Here is a 16,957-nt window from a genome sequence, read left to right as displayed (position 1 = left end):
AAGGAAGAAAGGAAGGAAGGAAGGAAGGAAGGAAGGAAGGAAGGAAGGAAGGAAGGAAGGAAGGAAGGAAATGTAGAAAATACTCATTCCACATTGGGAAGCAAATACTCAATGACACCTGCAGCATTTGGGTCGGCTGAGGGCTCACTTTTTCCTGAGATTGGAGAGAAGCATTCCTGCCCCTGAGAACCAGTACCCACTCGTATGTGGGGAGACATCTGTAAAGTGCTGCACACTGCAGCTAGAGAAAACACCAGGATTTCCAGGAGGATTAAGATGTCTTACTAAAAGCAACCTGAACCCCTCTCAGCAGCAAAGGAACACAAACTGTGTAGACAAGGAGGCAGAGGCTGGCTTCCCCTTGGCACTTTAGATCAGCATTGCTCCGGGTGTGCTCTCCCTATGCATTTCTTCTAAACTTTTTATTTTGAAATTTCAGATTAACACAAAGACTGAAAAGGACATGAAGGATTCACACACACCCTTCATGTCACCTCTCCTGAAAGCCTGAGCATAGGTAGTCAAGCTGTGAGCACCGGGATAGACTGGGGAGGAAACTGTCAAATTGGGAAATGAACTCTGGTGTGGTACCGTTGGCTACGTCACAGACTTGACTGACAGGTGGCAGCTTCCCACTATCCCTTTCTCTCCCGGACCCCACCCAGCACCCCACTTTGTATCTCAATGCTGTGGCTTCTCTATGTCCTCTAAGCAAAGCCAGCCTTCCTTTACTCCTCAACTGGATACTGTGTAAGAGCACAGACAGGTATCCCCAATGGCGCAGTCCAAGTTCTTTCCTGATTAGGTAATGAGCCTGGTTGTGCAGGGACACTAGAGGACTGCATGAGGTAGGCAAACTCAATGCAGGCCAGGTCACCCCTGGTGAGGCACTATCTGTTGCTTTTATCCACTCTAAAGTTACTATTTTTCCCTTTTTAATAAGTAAACAACTTGGGGTAACAATGCTTTGTTTCAAGGCACATATCCCTTTTCTCCTCAGTTTTTCCCCACTAATCTTAGCACTGACCTCTGGAATCCCTGTCCTGGGACCCCAGCACTGTGACCACAGTGTTTGCCTACTGTGTGGCTAGACTAGGCCCTTGTTCCTTCCTCACTGCCTGGCCTTCTTCCATGAGGAAGAGTTGTCCATTCTTCCATGTTTACATGCTTATCTGGTCAGCTGTCTGTATCAGGAGAGTGACCTGTCACAGGAGTGACCTGTACTTTACTCTATGAACTAATTAATCATGTCTCCCTTTCTTTGCTCTCAGGGAGCTCCTTCAGGTTGGCCTCTGAGCCTTCCCTCTCTTCCCGGGACCAACAGGCATCCCAGAGACATCTTCTGTGAGCACAAGGTATGTGGGTGCATTACTGACACTGAGAGACATTACTTCTGGGCCTTCCCAGAGGACCTGTGTGAGATCACACGCATCAGCATTGCCTTGTACTATATTAAAGACCACCCAACTCCAATGCAACACCCCCATTCCATCCCTTCCTGCCCTTATCCGAAATCTCCTGGAGCAAGAGGAATCCTGGTTTTTGTTATCCACTATGATATGCCCATATTCAAAATCACATACACACAGTATGGCCTCACACATTTAGCTCCTGACCCTTGAGAAACAAATCTATCAGGACAGAACAGCATTTCATTTGGTTCTTCTAGTTTTACACTTAAACAGTCAAGACAATGTTTTCTCTCACTTGTTCTACTTGAGTCTCTACTTGCATCCCATACAGGCTCACCATGTAGCCTAATTATCTACTTCATTGATACATGAGGTATCTATATCTCCAAGGGCCAGGCTGCATCAGTATGCTATATACTGATTTATAGAGAATAAGGTATACTATAACAGTGCAGTGACCCCATCCCTTCTTTTCTATCACTTCTACATCCTGCTGAGACCACACTGTTCCATTCCCACCTCTTCTTGTACAAGCATCTAGCCAGCATGTGTTTCAACATGATGGAAGCTCACCAAACATTTGTACTCAGCATGTCCTGGAAATTGCTACAAGACAGTCCACAGATATGGTCCTACTCATTAAGCCTCTCATGCATATGAGCATCTAGGTCATGCTACACATATTTTCATATTATTGGGTATGTGTCTTGAGATTCCTAGATGTGAAGCTAGGTCAAAGGTAAGCACCTATGTGTTTTTAAAGGCTAAATGTGGGTTTTATTTAGGTGGTTTCATGGCTCAAAGGGTACAGTTGGCTTTCTCTTCTCATGAGTGAGTAAAACACACACACATACACACACAAACACACACAAACACACACACACACACAAATACTACTGAGGATCTGACATAAGATGACCATCTTAAGAAACCCACATAGCTCTGCAGATAATTCATCATGGAAACAACCAAGGTACACAGTGTAGAGAACTCAGCAAAAGGCAATGGTTGTGAACCTAGCCTTTAATGGCCCAGCCACTCTCCAGTCCAGTAGAAGGCAATGGAAAACCAATCCATCTGACAGAAATAGGAAAATACATCCACACAAAGACACTTTACTAACATGTGAAGTAGCATCATTTGTAATAGTTACAAGGTGGAAACAGCCTAAAGCTCATCTCTGGTAAGAATAACCAGGTTGTGTTACATCCACATAACAAAAGAGCAGACTACTGCAAGCCTGCAGTGTGGGTGAGTCTTAGATGCATGTAAGTGAACTACACTGCACATAAGTCTACATAGGACCTGATTTCACTCAGATGGGGGTTGGCAAAAGGGAATCTAGAGACTGCATATAGATGGCCTATGGCAGGGACTGTGTCTTAGTTAAGGTTTCTATCTCTGTGATGAAACACCATAACCAAAAAGCAAGTTGGGGAGGACAGGGTTTATTCAGCTTACAACATTTCCACATCATTTTCATCACCAAAAGAAATCAGGACAGGAACTCAAGCCAGGCGGGAACTGATGCAAAGGCCATGAAGGAGTGCTGCTTACTGGCTTGCTCAGCCTGCTTTCTTATAGAACCCAGGACCACCAGCCCAAAGATAACATCACCCACAATGGGCTGGGCCCTCCTCCATTGATCACTAACTGAGAAAACACCTTACAGTTGGATCTTATGGAGGCATTTCCTCAACTGATGCTCCTTTCTCTCTGATGACTCCAGCTTGTGTCAAGTTGACACAAAACCAGCCAGTACAGGCTGCAATGAAAATAACTGAAAAGAGACATGGAGCACACTCAGGGCAATGGGAAAGCTCCAAAACTAGACTATGGTGATATTACCACAACCCAGACCTGTAAGAAAATCCTTGAACTAAAATAAGCAATTTTATTTTCTGCTCCATTTTCTCAGAGTAATCTGAAAATGAACCTTCAGACATAACTGGATCCTATTTGCATTATGTATTGCTTCCTTCCACAGTCAATAAGATCAAGAAAATTCCTGGATCAATTCTTGGATAGACTGTGACAAGGTCCAGGGCTAACCTTATGTTTGCACAGTGCTACTCTGCCCTGCCTTCACAACGGCAAACATTGTCCAGTGAATCCCAGTGCTCACAACTGCTGCTGAGAAAAAGGAAAACCTCCCTTTGCTCCAGCCAGGGTCTTCAGGAATAAACAATCCTAAACCCAGTAACAGTGTGCCCTTCATGCCCATCCAGTGTGTACCAACAGCTGATCAACACAGGGAAAACTTGAGGCAAGCAGAGTGGGAAGTACATGCTAGGCATGCACCAGAGGCACACATTTGGCAGCACCCTGCAGGTTACACAGCACCAGCGTTTTCTGTGAAAATATAATCATTGTCCGTATACAGTTTCACTAAAGGAATAAAATTAAAGAACAGAAAGCTCTTCTGCGGAATGATCAAATATATCACTCAGTCATCTGCACGTGGGCGACAATCATCTACTATGAGGCACCAAGAAATACACAGGGGAAAAATCCCCAGAGTAGAAGTCAGTGTCTCTGTTCCTGGTAGCTTTATGACATAAGTGCCAAAGGACAGCTGGTTAGCAGAATCCAGACAGAGGTTTTCCTCGGAGCACTTCCAAAAGCCAACTGAGATGTTATGCAAGCCAATTTTTTCATAGAGTTGCAGCAATGGTGAAATCTAGATTGAACTCTGTGATCCTAAGTATAGCTCTGAAACTCTTATGATTCATCCCTCTGAATTCCACATCTTATGGAACAGAGATGCTGCAGCTTCATTCCCAAACCTGCTTCCAACTGAAGCAGTCACTTGCCATTCACTCACTACTTCCTTGGAATTGGGAATTTAAGCAACAACAAAAAATTACTGCATGAGGCTCTGTAAAAGTTTAGATCGCATTTTAATGAAAATAAATTTTCAATGTATTATGAAAGGAAGAATAATCCCCTGGGGTAATCCACAAAAGAACACTATGTTACATGAGAAAAATACAAAATACAAAATGATAAATTCTGTTCCAGAATAACAATTTGGCTGTATTGTTATTTTGGGTGGATATTTCCCCAGAAAGAAACCAATCTGTATTCATGGAGACTAAGAAACATGCATTTGACGTAAGTAATTTTCCTCCTATCTAGAACAGTATGGACATGAACAATCAGATCATTACACCTTGAACTGTGGCCCGAGTACATGAGTCTCTTGGGGCCTTTACCTTCAAACAGATGGGTCTCAGGCCATTTGTACTCAGGCTTAGAACATTCGTAAATTAACACTAAAGGCTTTCTCCCAGTTTTGTGTGAGGTGTGTGTAGTGGGCGGGGGCACCCAGGTAATGAGTACACTCTCTGTGAGGCAGAACACAGAATCCCATCTGCTCTCATGGAGCCAGGATACATACAGGTGATAGGCTCTGCCAATCCAACACCCCAACAGGATTCTACCTTAAGAGAGAAAAGTCTGAGGAAGCAGGTGCCTGGTAAACAGAAAGGGGCACAAGGCTTAAGAGGTGTCAGATTGGAAGGGCTCTAAGGTCAGGCTCCCTAACAACCTCAAATAAATCCCTTTTCTCAATAGAACCAATTCACCCAAAGTAGGCTAACCATCATGAGGTTACTGTGCTTGAGTTGTATTTTTAAACAACAAACCCTGTGTTTATGTGCACTGCCCATAAGCAAAGGCACAGGAAAACAGTTGACTTTCAGACTTGTTTTCTGGCTCAAGTGGCAGATGTGTTAACAACTTTATAATGTTAGGAGAAAGGACAGTTAAATCTTTTTTTGTTTGTTTGTTTGTTTGTTTGTTTGTTTTCAAGATAGGGTTTCTCTGTGGAACAGTCTTGGCTGTCCTGGAACTCACTTTGTAGACCAGGCTGGCCTAGAACTCACTGAGAGTCACCTGCTTCTGTGTCCTAAGGGCTGGGATTAAAGCGTGTGCCACCACCAACTGGCTTTTTTTTGGGGGGGGGGATTAAATCTTAATTGATTATCTTTATCCGTCATGATGAACTTCAAATTCACAGAACTGTTAAGTTCAACACAATAGACAACCTATTGTGTACAATATTGAAGTACAAAAGGCTTTACCAACTCTGGCTCTCTGAAGTGTTGTATTTCCTCACAAAACCAGAGTCCCTTATTTCACCTCCTTCATTCTTGCCCCAAATCTGTTCAACTCTTCAGACCCCTCTTCCAATACTGTACCCTCTCAACAATCATTGACCCAAGGGGACGTGTGTGTGCCAAGTGCTAGCCCTGTGTGGACCTTAGCAGCCAGGACATGAGGGGCTATTAACTATGCATGCACAGGAATTCTACAATCAATATTTACTGAACAACCAATGAACCTTAGAAGCAACCACTTTAGTATCTTCATTTCACATTCAAGGAAGCTGAGATAGATTCAGAATCAAGCTGGGATTATTCCCCACGAGCCCCTAAATTCTGGAGCATTCTCCTACTTGGTTTTCAACCAAGCAGCTGATAAGCTACACGTTCTCCAATTTTTAATTCCTGTAAGCCTCCACAGTTGAATCACATAGATTTTTCATTCTGCCTGGCTGTTTCTTTCTTTTTTTTTTTTGAAACCTCCCAGAGCATCCAACTTTCAAATGCTGTTATCACTTAAGGGAATGCATTTCAACCGCATGCCACCCAAGAGTGTAAGACGATGTTGTGGAGGGAGAATTTTTTTTTTCAGGATGTAAGCACCCTGTTTTCAACAGATTAATTTACTATATTATACCTTGTGATTTTATAACAATTTTGAATGTTTTGTAAATGTTTCTATTCTACAAAGAAAAGCAAGGAAGTCTGGAGATAACACAGACATATGGGCATAACTACATGACTGATTCAGCAAGTACAGTAGGGTGTGGGGGGCAGTGTGTAAGGCAGAAAAGCATGCATTTGCCGAGGCAGACAATTTCCTCAATTCAAGCTCTATCACTTACCACCTACAGAAAGAATAAGAAAAAGTCACTCCCCCATTCAGCAAGGATTTAAAAGTACCTGCCATCTGCCAGCCATTGTTCTAGGCCTCAGGACATATAGAACACCAGTCCTGCCTTCCAGGGGCTTCCATTCCTGCCAGGTAGTCACTTGTGGGTGAAAGGAGAGAGTAAGGGGTTACAGGCAGATGATAATCAAAGGCGTAACAGAGCACATACATATGAATGTGTGTGCAAAAATATGTAAGAGCTGGCTAAAGACTAAGGGCAGACTGGGGTAGAAGACAGAAGGGACTGCTGAGATGGAACAGGTACAGGGTTTCAAGCAGGAGAGTGATGTGATGCGCCTTGTATTAAGAGCTCATACTTGGCTGCTAGTCAAGAGCGAACTGAAAGGACACATAGTGGGGAAAGGAGATTGGCCAGGCAGCAAGTTCTCAGCAATGAAAAGGGGTGGTGGCCACCCCACATAACAGTGTCCTCCCAAGATCAGCATGAGGATCAAACAAGATTAAACAAGCATGGCACACAGTAAGAGCTTAGTAACTTTTAACTAAATAATATCCAACTCTCCCAAGAAGTCACTGAGCCTCTTTACATTAGTTTCATGACTGATCTGAATAGTATCAGCCATGGGATCTCCTACAAGGGACTGCTGTAAGGAGTAACTGACCCAAGTGCAATGATCTGATCTCCTAGAGCATATCAGTTCTACCAATTTAAAAGTTAGAGAGTTTGTGACTTATGACAATATGCGATGTATTTCAAAGACTATGTAAGTACAAATAAATACTACACATCATATACTAGTAGGTAATCTGATGCAAAATGCCTGTCATTGAAGACTCTTCTGGTCTTCAGTATCACCACTCAGAGGTTCAAGAGCTTCCCTAACAGTTCCTTGACCTACTGTTTCTGGCAACAAATAAGACCCATTTCAGAATAAAAGACAGAACGCTACACAAAGAAGTCAATAAGTGCCTAGCAAGAAGGCCCAGAGGGTGAAAGCACTTGCTACACAACCTTGATGAGTTCAATCCAAAGAACCCATGGTGAAATGAGAGAACTAACTCCCAAAGTCATCCTCATCTCTAACGTGTGTGGCATTCAGAGGCCCATGCACGCGTACACACACACATATACTAATCATAAAAATAAATAAAAGAACAACAACAACAACAAAAAGCCGGGCATTGGTGGCACATGCCTTTAATCCCAGCACTCGGGAGGCAGAGGCAGGCGGATCTCTGTGAGTTCGAGGCCAGCCTGGTCTACAGAGCGAGTGCCAGGATAGGCTCCAAAGCTACACAGAGAAACCCTGTCTCAAAAAAAAAAAAAAAAAAAGAAAGAAAGAAAGAAAGAAAGAAAGAAAAGAAAAGAAAAGAAAAGAAAAGAAATGTAAAACAGAGAGGGAATGAGTCTCTCCTAACTGAAAAGCCATCGACAGTTAATGGCTTCTGGGGCAGGGAAAGACAAGTTGGTTTGCTATTTTAGGGTGGGGCCCTAGTAGGTCAACCACACTCCAGTGAATGGTCCCATACCTACCAATATGTGATCAGCACAAACTGAACTCAGTAGATTATTTAAAGGGGGTAGGCAAAAAGTTGGAAGAGTTGAGGATAGGGAGGTAGGAGGTATCTGGGAGAAGCCAGAAGAAAGAGTTGGGGTGAATATTATCAAAATACATATGAGACAGACATGGTGGTTGTGCTGGCTAACTTTATGTCAACTTGACACAAACTAAAGTCATTGTGGGTGGTACCATCCCTGGGCTGGTGGTCCTAGGTTCTATAAAAAACCAGGCTAAGGGGTTGGAGAAATGGTGGTTAAGAGCTCAGTGGTTAAGAGCACTGGCTGTTCTTCCAGAGGTCTTGGGTTCAATTCCCAGCAACCACATAGTGGCTTTAATGAGATCTGTCTTTAAGATGACCACGTCAGGCGCAGTTTTTTTGTCTGGACCTCTGGAACTTCTGACTGACAAGATCACAACCATCTTTAATGAGATCTGGCACCCCCTTCTTGCCTTTAGGCATATATGCAGACAGAACGCTATATATAAAATAAATTAATTAAATTTAAAAAAAAAAAAAGAAAAAGAAAGCAGGCTGAGCAAGCCATGGGGAGCAAGCCAGTAAACAGCACCCCTCGGTGGCCTCTATCTACATCAGCTCCTACCTCCAGGTTCCTGCCCTATTTGAGTTCTGTAGGGAGACACTGTAGCCCTGCCTCCTAGTAGCTGGGACAGGTGTGCCTGGACACGACCGACCAAACGACCTTGAGGGCGTGGTGAGGGGAAGTCTAAGGTGACTCAGGAAGGCTCTTAAGGGACTGCACACACGTGGAGACCCTCTTCTCCCTTCTCCCCTCTCTCTGTCCAGCCCTGGCTGTCCTGGAATTCACTGCGTAGACCAGGTTGGCCTCAAACTCAGAGATCTGCCCATTTCTACTTCCCAAGTGCTAGGATTAAAGAGTTCTTGTCCTGACTTCCTTCAGTGACAAATGGTGATATGGAGGTTTAAGTCAAATAAACCCTTTCCTCCCCAAGTTACTTTCGGTCATGTTGTTTTATCATAACAGTAGTAACCCTAACTAGCATGGTGGTGCACGCCTTTAATCCCAACATTCAGGAGGCTGAGGCAAGTGTATCTCTGTGAGTTCAAGACCAGCCTGAACTACACAGTGAGACCCTGTCTCAAAAAAGCAAAGAAACAACAGAATGCATGAAATCTCAAAAAATAAAATAAAATAAATATTTTTAAAGAGTGGAGGACAAAGAAGGCTGACCAGACAGACCCAGTTGGGCTCCCACACAGGCTTTCAGAGTGACCTACACCATGAACAGGCATCAGAGAAAGGAGATAGTGGCAACAAGACATGGCTGGGAGTTTTGGACAGCTCAGTGTGTAGCATCTCATGGGAAGCTGAACAAGAACTCACCCACATGCTACAAGTGCCACAGGGTCAAAGCTTCTTCGTGCGTGCAGTGCCCTTCAGAACACGCCTGCTACTTCTTCAGAGGTTATGTGTTTATGTGCTTCAAAAAACTGGTTCCCTTCTGGGAGCCACTCTGGGGAGGGGTTGTGAGAACCCTGACTTGTCAGTCAGAAGTTCCAGAGGTCCAGACAAAAAAACTGCACCTGATGTGGAGGTCATCTTAAAGACAAGAGTCCTGAGCCTAGGGATCTGTCATGCTCCAGGCAGACAGTATCCAATTGGACAGGATCAGAGGACACTGCTGATGTCTGGTGCAGAGCTGATTGCTTGCACAGTGAAATCTCGCCATCCTCTGAGGATGATGTCATGAGGGGACAGTAGGAAAAACTGAGTCTGAATTGGTGCTTTCTGTTTCGTCTCTCCGCTTCCTGAGCCCAATCCGGTACCCACCACCAAGAAAAGGCCCCTGTCTTCTGTCTTTCACCACCTCTCCAACTCTGACTCTACATTATGTGAAAGCTTTAACCCTACTTTAGACACCCGCACTGCCTACTCCACCTGTCCCTCCAGCCCCACCTTCAAATCTCCAACTAGACAGTGATACGGTCCCTTCGGCTGAGGGACAGCGGTGCGTGACTATACAACACAGCTCTCTCTACAGCTCTACCAAGCAGGTGTTCCCCAACTGTCTTTTCACCTTCTGGCACAGGAAAGGTCCTCTTGCCCTCCACTGACACACAGCCCCACTGCCCTCCTTCCTCCGGGGTGGGGGGACATTCCAAATGCAAGTTGGTATTTCTTTTAGATCTTTCAGATGCCAGGTCCTCTCATCAGAGCTACACCTGGTAGATAAGGATGTTAGCTCTCCTTCCATGGAAGACACTTTAAAGACAAGGGGACTTTTTTAATTTAAAAAATTCCATTTCATATAAGGCTCTCCATAAAAAGACCACATGTTTTCTTGTAAGAACGGTATTCTAGGTCCTATGCTGTTCTTCCTAATCCAGGCTAGCATGTCTTTGAAATACTCTTGAATGAACTGGAGGTTGCAGATGCAGTAGCTGTCTCTGTGCTATGGCAGAACAGTCATCTCTCCTTCAGCCCCTGGTACTTTTTTAAGGACATGCTTCCTGCAATGTTCATTACAATCAGGTCAAGAACATGCTACCATCACAATCTGAAACAAGACACACCAGAGCCCAGACCATCGTCCCCATTTTGAGTTCTATCAGTCTGCTCTTCTTTAACCAAAACTTCCTTAGAGAGTCATCCACATTTAATGTCTCAAAAGTCTCTTCTCCCCACTGCTACAAAACTCAACCAAAGTCACTGATGTCCTGCCTCTCATCAAATCCAAGGGAATATTTTCTAGACCCCTAAGACTGAAAAGTACCTGATCACTGGATTCCCGCCACTGGACCTTCCTGCTGCTTGCCTTTCTTCCTCCTCCTCTTCCTCCTCCTCCTTCTCTTCCTCCTCCTCCTCCTCCTCTTCTTCTTCCTCTGTAGCCCCTACTTCAGCAGTACAGTCTAGTTCCCCTCCCCTGTAGACTCCTTGCCAAAAATCCCGACCAGTACCCACCTCTGCCTTCTGCATCCGCATTCACTGCCCAGCCTATGGCAGCAAACAGCAGCTGCACTCAAAAGACACCTAAACTTGCATATCTAGCCCAACCTTTTCCTGAGCTTGTCCTTGAATTTCCATGTCTATCCAAATCTCGTTCAGATGACTAATCATAAAAACAATAAGCTAAGCAAACTCTCTTAAATACTGCTAGCCAGGTACTATTCTAGGCCTTCTTCATTAGCTCAGCATGTCGAGATGCTTGTTTTTTTCTTTCCTTCCTTCTTTCTTTCTTTTTCTTCTTCTTCTTGTTGTTTGTTGAGATAGGATCTCACTATGTAGTCCTGTCTGGCCCCAAACTGCCTCCTTCATACTGGGATTAAAGGTATGCACCACCACACCTGGTCAAGACACAAATTTTATTCTCCCTGAACTAAGGATAAAAAAACCGAAGCACAGAAAAATTAAATAGCTAAGCAGTGGTACATTGACCCCCAGGCTAGTGTGTGGTATGATTGCTGAGCAAGGTCTCAGGCTTCATTTTCCAAATCTCAAGTCCTAATACCTACCTTAAACATACAACCTTCCCAGGCTTCCTACTCCACCAGCATGGCACTACCCCAAGCTAAAAGTCAGAAGACTCAATTCTATACAATGTCTTGTGATTATATTATTTCAGTATCCTTTTTTATGAAAGCACAAAAGCACTGTAATAGTCTATGCTCAAAGTCAGTCCTTTCAATGAGTGTAAATGAATGCTAAGTGGTAAGAAAGTGTTGCCATCCTCTAATTGGCACATCTTCCTCTGTCAGGAATATAAAAAACAATGGTGCACCTCACAAACAAAGCCTCTTACACGGTGATGAACCCACCTCTCCTTGCTGGGGCCCTAACCTGACGCCTGGGCTTCTGAAACCCAGGGCCTCCTCACTGGTCTCCACTGTCACTCCTGCCTGCATCAGTGGAGTGAGGGGGATGCAGCACACTATAGAGGATCTGTCTGTGCCACTGGCCATGTGACCTTGAACAAGCACCTCACAGTTCCCCACTTTGACAGCTCTGTCTGTAACGTAGGAATAACAGTAAGAAGCTGGAAAGACAGTTAGGCAGGTAGAGGTGCTTGCTCACAGGACAGACAATCTGAGAAGTCACCCTCTGACTTCCACATTGTCTTACACTCGCACATAAAAATAAAACAAATGAATAGAAACGCTGAGCAGTAATAATGTCCACCTTTTGGGCTGTCAGCTGCTTGAGCCTACAGATATCAAGTATGTGGAACAGCCTAGGCACATGACAAGCTCCTAGAAATCCACAAGCCAGAATGATTCTTTTGAAAGATAAACCAGATCATGTCCTTCCCTATCATGTTCAAAACTCTCTAAAAGGGAAGGGGGGAGGGGGAAGAGCAGGCAGGCCAGCCCTCCTAAGACCTCCCATCATTCTGGGATTAAAATTTAAATCCCTAACCACAGCCTCTATACTCCAGCAAGAAGCAGCCCTCCCCACCTCTCCAGCCTCATTTCCTGACATTCTCCCTCCCTTTCTGACCACAATGGCTCCCTGATGTTAACAACACATGTCAAGGCCTTTACCCGAGAGTCTCCTCTGCCTGGAAGGCTGCATCAGACTGTTGCCAAACACATGCCCACACTCCTTGGATAGCTATTCTATCTCACCTACCCCTTCTTCCTTTGCCCTTCATGGTGCACAGGCATTAGTCTACTCTTGCTTACCATTCCACTGTTCCCATAATGAGAACACTAGGTGAGCAGGACTAGCCTCATCAGGTTCACTCAGACAGTGACCTGCAGCACAGGAACCACCAACGAGAATAAACAGCATCCAGTTAGAAAATCACTGATCTAGAGCCAACAGCTTCCACTCCGTTCTTCAACATTTACCAGGCACCTGTAAGCTACTTTCATTTCCTTCCTGCTTCATCTGAACTCAACTCATCATGCCTGAAAGCAAAGTCACTGGCATACATACTCCTGGAGCACCACATATATATAGAATAGGCAGTATTATCTAATTGTTTAAAAGAAAGCATCAACAACTTGATTTTAATGATCCTAACACAGTGGAAGGCAAGGTAAAGATTTCTGTTGGTCTGGTTACGGCTCCTTCTTCATCTATTCCTTGAGAAAGACAGTCACTAAGGAATAAGGAAGAAATCTTAATTAATCTAGTGCAGTAGTTCTCAACCTGTGGGTCATGACCCCTTTGGAGCCGACCCTTTCACAGGGGACACATATTGGATATCCTGCATATCATATATTTACATTACAACTAATAACTAGCAAAATTAAAGTTATGAAGTAGCAACAAAAATAATTTTATGGTTGGGGGGGGTCACCACAACATGGGTGTTGCAGCATTAGGAAGGTTGAGAACCACTGATTTAGTAGATAATTTTCTGTTTGTTTGTTCTTTTGTCTTTCAAGACAGGGTTTCTCTATGTAGCTTTGTAGACCAGACTGGCCTCGAACTCACAGAGATCTGCCTACCTCTGCCTCCGGAGTGCTGGGATTAAATGCATGTGCCACCACCACCCCGCTTAGTAGATACTTTTTAAGTGAAATTGTTGCTAGTTATTTATTCTATGTCATATACTATGAACATATTAAATAAGGGTTTTAAGCCTAACCATTTCCCTCACAAACTATAGACTTTGGAAATTCTTATGTTAGAAAGTGACACAGAAAGCCATCGAGTTTTCCAGTAGAACTGAACCTCTTCAAGCTTTCATACTAACTTTGATCATTTCCCTGATGTTTGTATAACTTCACTGACTACAATCTCTAAAAGTTGTTTCTAGATAATATCCTAGTTACTTAAACAATATTCTCTGGTCCTATGCATTTACATGGATAATTACAGCAATCAATGCAATAAAATCCAGTTCTTAAATACAACCTACTGATAAAGGAATTTGGGATTAAAAAACTATGATCAGGTCTTCCTTGTGCCCAGGTATAAATAAGAACCCTGCTGTTACACTGTTAATGGAAACTTTAAAACACTATTAATTTAAAAGCTGACATAATTCCAGATACTGGGGAGCCTATAACAGAAGAACTGAAAACTCAAGGCCTACCTGAGCTACATAGAGAGTGAGTTCAAGGTCAGTTTAGGCAATTTAGTGAGACCTTTTCTCAAGGCTGAGATATACTGAGTGGTAAAGCACTTGCTTAGCATGTGTCAGGCTCTTGGTTCACTCACTCCCCAGTACCAGAAAAAAACTATATAAAAAATTTATATATAAGTTTACATAGACATATATATTATATAGGTGAGTGGTGGGGTATAGATAGAAATGAAGTTGAGCCTATTCTGTTGTGCCTTTTGGATGTATTAGGTACACATGAATTGTGTGCCTTCCTGAATGTATCATATGTACACTTAAGCTTTTAAACCTAAAAGCTAAAGTTTTATACTTTTGCAAATATTATAATTTTATCTCAAAATGTTAGTGCTATTAAAGTGATTAATAAGGCAAACGTCAGTGGGTTTTTGTACTGTGCCTGTATCTAGCACATGACCACTTGGAAACTGTTCATTTACAGGACAAGACTGTTTAAATGTTTTGTTTTTTTTTAATTCCAAACTTTCTAAAACAGTCTAAATGCTTTACAGCATATAAATTCACAAAGAAGTGGGTTTGCCTATGAGCCAAGATGTGTTTTCAGGATGATGTTATTTCTTGCCTTGGCCTACCAGCAATGATTGAATGAACACATCATGGAAGATATACGTCATTAAATTCTCTCTTCACCATTGTCCTTGCAGGAAGGTCTCCTTGGATCCTTCCAAGCAGAGCTTCACAGCCGATGCAGAAGCAACTGAATGTGCCCAGTTTCTGAAACCCCTTGACATCTAACAGGCATGGAGAACACATTCCTTTCAAAGCCTGTGAATTCCACCTCTCCACTGCTGTGGGATCACAGCACCCAGCCCAGTGTGTCTCATCCAATATTTATCAAGCCCCTGTTGTGGGGTGCGCATGCTGTGAATCTGCCCCTTAAAGGAACCTGTACCAAGGGGCCATTAATTCCGTCCTTCCAAAAGGAGTTGTACTAACCAACCTTCTGCCTCCTTCCCCCCCCCCCTCCAGGGAACCTTCTCAAGCAAAGAGGGTAAAGAAGTTTCATCCCCAAGAAAGGAAGAAACAGCTGGCTTTTAGAAACTGCTCTTGAAACAAAAACAGTTTTGCAAAATGCAGCTTCCTTTCAAAGGTACAAAGAGGGTTAATACATTATTTCTAACCTCAGGAAAAAAAAAAAACTACAATTACAGTAAAAAAGCAAGTTGCTATCAGGCCACTTTTCATTATACTTCCAGAATAGAATGCAGCAATGGTTTTCAAAAGAAGGGAAAAGATGTGACAACCCATCAGAAGTGACAACCTAAACCTGATAACTAAAAACAGTAACGTCCAACCAGACACAACGGTGCTGATACTCCCTGAATAAACCCAGAACGAAATACATTCCTGGTCGCCGGCAGGCAACTCCAGTACCACTACAGTCTAGCGTCCTCATCCCCATCGGACACCTTCTCTCACACACAGTCACCACACAGTGATTTTCCTACCACCTATGCGAGCGCGTCAAAATTCACCTCCAGCCCCTAATGTCCCAGATGGCTCCCACAGCAGCAGATGTCGGGCAATCGGGGCACTCGGAACTTCGTCACCCAGGCGCACGCACGGTGCCCCATGTGGACTCCGAGCCCTCGGGAGGGGCACGGACCACCAAAAAGAAGCCTCCTTTACCCAGGTCACGGTGTCTACACCCTGGAAGCGCAGAGCCTCCTCTGCAGGACACAAGGTGTTCTCCACAGGGCACAGCCTCCCCTGTGAGGGGCATAGGGTTAGGGTCTCCCTCCTCGGAGTACCGAGTACCATCTGCAGGTGACAGGGTTCCCTCCCTGTGACGCATTCTCACCTCTGCGGGGCACTCGGTCCCCCTCCACTGGGCGCAGTCTCCCCTCTGCCAAGCACATGGTCCCTTCTGCAGGGCACCAAGTCCCCATCCCCTGGTACATCTTCCTCTCCTCGGAGCACAGGGTTCCCACCCCCGGGCTCAGCCTCCCTTCTGCTCAGCACAGGTCCCCTCTTGCAGGACACAAGATCCACTCTCTGGACGCAGCCTCCCCTCTGCCAAGCACATGGTCCCTTCTGCAGGGCACAGGGTCCCCATCCCCGGGCGCAGCTTCAGAGTGACACAAGGTGTCTCCTCCCCGGGAGCAGCCTCCCTTCTGCTGGGAACAGGTCCTCTCTCTAGGATACAAGATCTCCATCCCGGGGCTCAGCTTGCCCCTGGCGGGGCACAGGGTCTCCCTTTCAGGGCGCAGCCTCCCCTCTGCGGGCCAAAGGTCTCCTCCCGGGGTACAGGATCCCCTCTCTCCGGGACACAGGTCCCCTCGGCCCGGCACACGGTTCACCTCCCCGGGCGCAGCCTCCTCTCCGATGGGCACAGGTCCCCTCCCTGGAGGACAGGGTCCCCCTCGGCAGGCACAGCCTCCTCCTGTCCGAGGCGCACTCTCGGCTCACCGCTGCGCAGCGCATCCCACGCGGACGCGGCGCCTCCAGGAGCGAACCGGCCGTCTTGGGCGCAGCCTCCTCCCGCAGCGCAGCGCAGCGCAGCGCATCCGAGAGGACGCGGCCCGCCCTCTCCCCGCACCGCCCGGGATGTGCCAGCCACCCGCAGCCCGCCGCGGGCCCCGGGTCTGTAGGGTCCGGGGTCGGTGGTCAGGTCCGCACCCGCCGGCGCTGCGCGGCCTCAGCCACCTGCCCCGCGCTTACATAAACGCGGCCGCACGCGTCCCCGCCGCCTTACCTAGGGTCACGCTGCGCCCGCCGGCTGCGGCCGGCTGGCTCTGGACGCTGCGCCGGGCTCGGCTGGCCCCGCGGCCCGGCCAGGAGCCCCTCGCCGCCGCCGCCTCAGCCTCAGCCTCAGCCTCAGCCGCTGCCACAGCCTCAGCCGCTGCCGCTGCCTCAGCCTCTGCTCAGCCCAGCGCCGGCGGCTCCGCCCCCTCTGCTCGCCCCGCCCCTGCCGCCGCAGCCCGCGCGCGCGCGCACCGGCAGGGGTGGAGT

General features: G+C 45.9%; 1 protein-coding gene across 3 annotated transcripts in view; it reads right to left on the bottom strand.

Moving 5' to 3' along the window:
* Nucleotides 1–16,851, bottom strand: part of Adarb1 (adenosine deaminase RNA specific B1) — a 124,632-nt gene extending 107,781 nt beyond the window's left edge. For all 3 annotated transcript variants that reach the window (XM_027394293.2, XM_027394297.2, XM_035450983.1), the window contains exon 1: nucleotides 16,701–16,851. The gene's annotated coding sequence lies outside the window, so the exon portion shown is untranslated. The remainder of the gene's footprint in view (nucleotides 1–16,700) is intronic.
* Between the last annotated feature and the right edge of the window lie 106 nt (nucleotides 16,852–16,957).

The sequence above is a fragment of the Cricetulus griseus genome (assembly GCF_003668045.3).
Source record: "Cricetulus griseus strain 17A/GY chromosome 1 unlocalized genomic scaffold, alternate assembly CriGri-PICRH-1.0 chr1_0, whole genome shotgun sequence".
In the NCBI taxonomy this organism is placed as follows: Eukaryota; Metazoa; Chordata; class Mammalia; order Rodentia; family Cricetidae; genus Cricetulus; species Cricetulus griseus.
The sequence above is the reverse complement of the archived record's forward strand: the minus strand, read 5'-3'. Positions and strand labels throughout refer to the sequence as shown.